The 6,165-nt window shown below is 33.9% G+C and overlaps 1 pseudogene; it reads right to left on the bottom strand.

Annotated features, from left to right (window-relative positions):
- Window positions 1-2,965: 2,965 nt before the first annotated feature.
- On the bottom strand, window positions 2,966-5,923 carry LOC115896054 (annotated as a pseudogene).
- Window positions 5,924-6,165: the final 242 nt, after the last annotated feature.

Below are 6,165 nucleotides of genomic sequence, written 5' to 3'. Positions count from 1 at the left end.
TTAACTTTTACTTGTTATATCAATATTAAAATAACTGAGTTTTCAGCAAAAAACTTTAGTATAGGTCATTACAAGAAGACTATATCAGATAGGGAACTAAAAAGTATTTGACAAATACACAAATGTCACCATTTTATTCTATACAGAAGAAAATATGTTTCCTACTATGTTCTATGGAGGGAACATCTGAACCTGTTCCCCCACCTGGCTTCCTTCTGTTTGACTCCTTCCTATAATTCCTTCTGCTGCCTCCATTGGGAGGAGTTGTTAATCTGATAGTTAGTGCTGACTCCTTGTGGAACATTTTATGCAGCACAGCATCCACCTTCAGGTCAGGATCTATCCCCATACTTTCTCTTTCATCTTCCTGCTTCAGACATTGGCTGGGCCCAGTCCAGCAAGGGAGGCTGCTTTTACTCTTTCTCTAAATCTACCTGGCTGATGGGAACTTGGACTAAGTCTGTCAGCCAAGGCCATTCTTTCTCTGAATCATACCCTGAAAATCACTCAGATAAGCCTAATCCAAAATGTACAGAAACTATATGAGGCTGGATTACATGGCAAGCTTAAACTGCGTGATGCATATTAGACATTTGCATATAGTATAAGTTTTTAATCATTCATTCATTTAAGATGTTGGATTACTTCCAATGTTAATTTTATGAATATTTTCCATAAATATTAAATATTCACATCTTGACTTATTTTTTCTCAGTATGATTACATGAGACTATATTGTGAAACCAATGGTTATGTGCATTTTTAAATCACTAGAAACATTTTGCCAAGTGTCTTTTTCTCTTAAAATATACACACCTATTCTGAGAATCTAATATTTAATTGAAAAGGAAACAACTTTGGTTAACAATTGTTCTACATAAGAAACAATTAGAGAACCAATTTTACAACCATTGATTGTCATTTAAATCTTTCTGCAACTTAATAACAACAGTTACTCTTAGTAATTATCACTATTTACTACAGGTCATACTTTTTCTTGTCCTTTTACACCTCCTACTATCTTCTGCCTCCTTTTGGCACTATCACTTTCCCTTAATGTGAATAGGGAAATCTTTCAATACTAGGGTAGGGTGGCATAGAATTTTTATTAGTCTTACCTCAGCTTTTGTCTCTTTCAAAAATTATAAAGTGCACACAATTTGTGTTCAACATAGATATTGTATTTTAACCATGGAATAAATTCTCAGTTTGATATAGACAAAAATCTTAAGAGATTGCTTAATAATGTACTAAAGAATGCTTACTTTCTTCAAATGTCTTAGAAGTATGATATTAATTTAAAATGTATGAGGGTGTTGTGTTCCTTTGAAAAGAATATCATCTTCTAAGTAGAATTCTTTCATTATTGTAAACTAAATTTACTACTATACAGCTACAAGTGATAGAAACTCTTTGGTATTTATAATAAGTGGATCGTTCATTTTCTCCGTGCTTTTCTGTAGGGAGCTTTGGTGTCTAGACACAAGTTCCACCAGGAAGCTGTACTAAGTTGCTCGTCATAAGACTGAAAACAACTTGTCTAATAGGGCAAGTTTCTGATCTAAGATGTAAAACTCTGGTATCTCAGCATAGAATGAGTTACATTCTTGTATAAAATCAAGTGAACAATGGATTTGGCTGCAAATATTATTAGGGGTACACATTTATATCATTGAGTTATTCTTTTAAGTTAGAATACTTAAGATCTGCATCACTTACAGTAGAATTTTAGAATAGCTTTCTTTATTATTATTATTATTATTACTATACTTTAAATTCTAGGGCACATGTGCAGCTTTCCCATCTTACTGGCAAAGATAGTATGTCTATTTTTATTCAAGTCCACAATATATCTGTCATCCATGACCTCTCGAGAGAATGTAATCTTGTGCTGAACAATCTGGTTCTGTTAAATGAAGAATGATATCTCAAGTGACTTGCACATGTTAGGTAATTAGTAGTGTTAGTAATCATAACAAAATAACCATAATTGAAAAATTAATATATCTCTATCATTGAATATATAACAGAGACATTTTAAGTGTTTTGTCTGTATTAACATTTTTTTCCACAAAATGCAATATGAAGTGGGTGTTCTTACTGTAAATGTAGGCATGATTATTTCTATCAGCATTGTAGTTCACTTTTCCATCATCTGCTACCAGATCCCATGCAAAATTTTCCAAATGGTCTGCTCTTTCTTTCTTTGTTTCTTTTTTTTTTAATTACCTTATCACACATCTTCATTTCCTGACTCTTTTTAGTAGTTCTCAAATGTGCTTGATAAATAAGTTAGCTCCTAAAAAGTACCTGGCTCTAACTTGCCTCTCAGCATCATCTGATTCTCACTCAGCCTTTCCCTGCAAACTCAACTTGGAGTCTTCAGAATTTTCCTCAATTCATTACCTTCTTTTCTCTTTTGTGTTTTCCTGCTCCCTCATTATTTCACCAATTTCTACATTGTTCAACTCTCAGCTTCCTTATCAGTGAGTCCAGGATACTTTTTATTATCTCCATTGATGCTATGTGCCATTGAGTTTTTCCTTGAGATAAAAGCTTTTGCACAATTTTTATTACTTGCACATATTCTGTCTTTTGAAATAGAATGTAATGTGTGTAGGGAGAGAAACTGTGTATTTTTTTCCTCTTGCCTGTGGTTTGTGTTAAACTTTTTATAACATTCTTTTAATGAATGACCAATACCTTCTTAAGTGTTGCATAATCAAGGCTGAAATTTAACCACCCCTGTTTTCAAAGTCTTCTTAATATCCCTCTCTATCTATAATAATGATGAAACTCATGTACTTGTGATGGTATCAGCAAGTCAACATGTACGCATTTCCTAATTGGTATCTGCTTTACCCTGCCCACTGCCCATCTTTCTTTCTGTGTAACTCAAACACTCTGCATGAAGAGTGTAGAATTATCCCCACTAAAAATTCAAAGCCAACAAAACAAAACCAACAAAATTATCTTTAACATAGGTAGGGGTTTGGCAGGTTTGCAGTATAGTCCTCCAACAAAATCAACATTGGTAAGAGTGGATGAGGAAATTGAAAATCCCAGGAGTTCTTAGTAAGCCATATGTCAGCTTTCCCTATTGTCTCAGATAAGGTAGTGGGTCTTCCTGAGAAGAAAAAGGAAAGAAAAGATGGATGACACAAGATAATTACATTAGGTAATTTTCTGAAAGGGATTAAAATAATGTAGGCAAAAATGTAGGCAATGTGTCTGTGCTTTGAAATACATAAACATATAGTCAAATATTATAAGCATAATTTATTTTTTATGTAGTATATATTTTGCTCGTGTGTATTTATAAGAAAGCAAAGTGATAAGAGAATTTTGAGAGTCAACTACATCATAGCCAATGTCACATCAGAATACTCACAATCGTAAACAATTACTAAAATAATCTATAGAGAAGTAAACATCCATTTCTTTACCCTTTAAAGCTTCAATAATAGCATGTAAACATTTAAAAAACTCTTCGAGCTCCACGATAAACTAATTCTGCTGTACACATGAAAACAATTTTCTAAGAAATCGTCTAGTTTCCACAGTTCATTACGCTAATCCTTTTATCTTTGGTTTATTTATCTTTATCTTTGGTTATTCAAGTGAACTGTGGGCTATTTTGAGAGTATGGCTGAAATCCTTGTACTCACTACTGCTTTTGATGCATGCTAAGGTGTTAATCATATTAGCTTTTAAGTAAATATATTTGCAAATTACAGATAGAAAATTTTGAGAAATTATTCAAATAGAGATTTGTACCCAACCTTAATTTGGCTCATATTTTGTAAAACACATAGTTTAAAAAAAAAAACTATATAGATATAACAATGTTCAGACTTCAACAAGATGATTGGTCTTAAAATAAATAATTTTCAATCTTTTAGTGAAGGAATGTAGAGACATTAGAAACTACAAATTACACTTAGTGGTTTTTGCATTTGAGGTAGAGGCACTATTTCTCTCAACTGTGAAGGAAACCTTCTGGTGACATGGAGACATATTTTAATTTCAGAATAAGGAAACTGAGGTATACAAGGAAAAATAATTTCTGCAATGTTGCACAGATAGTTGTTGTAGAAAATTGAGTAACTACTCAATCTACGTGTATGCATTCAGTAAGATGCTTGTGGATGGGTCTGACTTTTTTTAAAATGAAGAAAATTAATAGTAAAACAGATGTGTGATTGTTTAAAGAAATATTAGGTGCACTAATTTACAGATTTATGACTTCCTAGAATGTTCTGTGTGAGCAATGGTCACAGGGTTTTAACTGACCTTATAATTTAAACTTTGGTATAATATTTGTACAATTGATAGATCATCTTGTGTTTTCATTTCATAAATTCACTTACCAAAAAACTCCACTACCAGCCCCATGTGGTGGCTCATGCCTGTAATCCCAGCACTTTTGAGGGCTGAAGCAAGCATATCACTTGACGTCAGGAGTTTGAGACCAGCCTGCACAACATGATGAAATCCCATACCTGCTAAAAATACAAAAAATTAGGCAAGTGTGCTGACACATTCTTGTAATCCTAACAGTGAGCTGAGATTGGATCACTGTACTCCAGCCTGGAAGAGAGAGAAAGACTCCACCAAAAGCAAACAAACAAACAAACAAACAAAACAAAAACAAATTTAAAACACCAAGTACCTTGACTTTATAGCTTTATATAAGCTCAGCTTCAAAGGCACAGGAAAGTTAATCTCCATGTTACCAAAGGAAAATTTTACTTACCTAGAACTTCACTGGAAAACTGATCCCACTTCTTCATATTAAATATTTGGAACCAAAATGGAAAATAAACCACATAGATCATATTTTTTTACCCTCACCATGAAAGTCATTTGGTCACTTAATTCTGACATAACAACAGGTATGTAAGAAGGTAGAAATAGAAATCCTCCACTATGCTTTTCAAGTGTGTAGCCAGCAGAGAAGGGGAGACTGTACACAAATGGTATGAAAATAGCTCAGCCAGCAGCTCCCCACAGGGAACAATCGCACTTGCAAGAACAACATCAAATTTTGACTCTTGTAGATTCTTCATAAGTTTCTTATTTGAAACTCTATCCTTACAGAACTTTCTAATTATGTCATTAAATGTACAGATGATTTCTTATGCTTGTGAAAAATATGACCAAAATGTGTCTTTTGGAATGTCTGATCATGATGATATCCTCGAAGTCAGTTATAATTAAAGATTCAGGAGAAACTTCAAGTTTAACAGTAGATGGGCTGTTGGGATAAAAAAATAGAAGCTGAAGATGCCAATACGGTCACCTCATGACCCCTCTGGACAAGCTCATCCAGAATTGTCTCTATATTCATCCAATGACTGAAATCTGTGGGCCACACCAGTACCTTTCCACAACTCCCAGAGCTAATGTAACAGGTCAGCTGTATCAGCAAAAAAACTGAAGTCTACTTCATACACTTCCTAGTGCAATGCAATGCTTTTTCCCATTTGCTGTTTCTTTCTGTCATTTCTTATGGTTATATCCACGGATAAATAAATCACAAAGTTCAAATGTAACTTTTACACTTCAAAGTAAATGTATTATTATTAGATTAACAGTCAGAACATGTAGATGGCAAGAAGATAAATGAATGTAGATGACCTGTTTACTCAAGTGTGTTTAATGTCCCTTTTATGTTTATAAGTGCTATTGTTGAGCTAATATTAATGTTCTTGTATGGACACATCACTTGTCTTATGTAATTTATTTTAGAAGAGTTTCCAGAAACGTAACTATGAGAGGTTCATGTTTTTGCATTTTGTTTGACAGAGAACTAAAGATAAAATAATGAAACATGGTTCAAAATTTTTTTATATACTATGTTTGCATATAATTTATATACAGAACCTTCAGCCGAAGCGCGGTGTGCACAGTGGGCTGCCATTTTTGCTGTTTGGGTAACTTAGCTGTTCTGCCTTTCAAGCTTTGGAGAGTTCAAATGTATTGGTGGTGGAAGGAATCCACCAGTTGCTGCACATCTAGTCTACAAAAACATTGCCAGACTGCTTCTTTAAGCAGTTACCAGATTTTGTTCCTCCTCACTGGGTGGGACATCCCAACAGGGGACTCCAGCCACTCCCACCAGTGTTCTTGGGTCTATAGAGATTTGAAAACTCCCTGTGGCAG

The sequence above is a fragment of the Rhinopithecus roxellana genome, unplaced genomic scaffold, assembly GCF_007565055.1.
Source record: "Rhinopithecus roxellana isolate Shanxi Qingling unplaced genomic scaffold, ASM756505v1 contig4632, whole genome shotgun sequence".
Classification (NCBI taxonomy): Eukaryota; Metazoa; Chordata; class Mammalia; order Primates; family Cercopithecidae; genus Rhinopithecus; species Rhinopithecus roxellana.
Note: the sequence above shows the minus strand (reverse complement) of the source record. Positions and strands in the feature narration are given on the sequence as shown.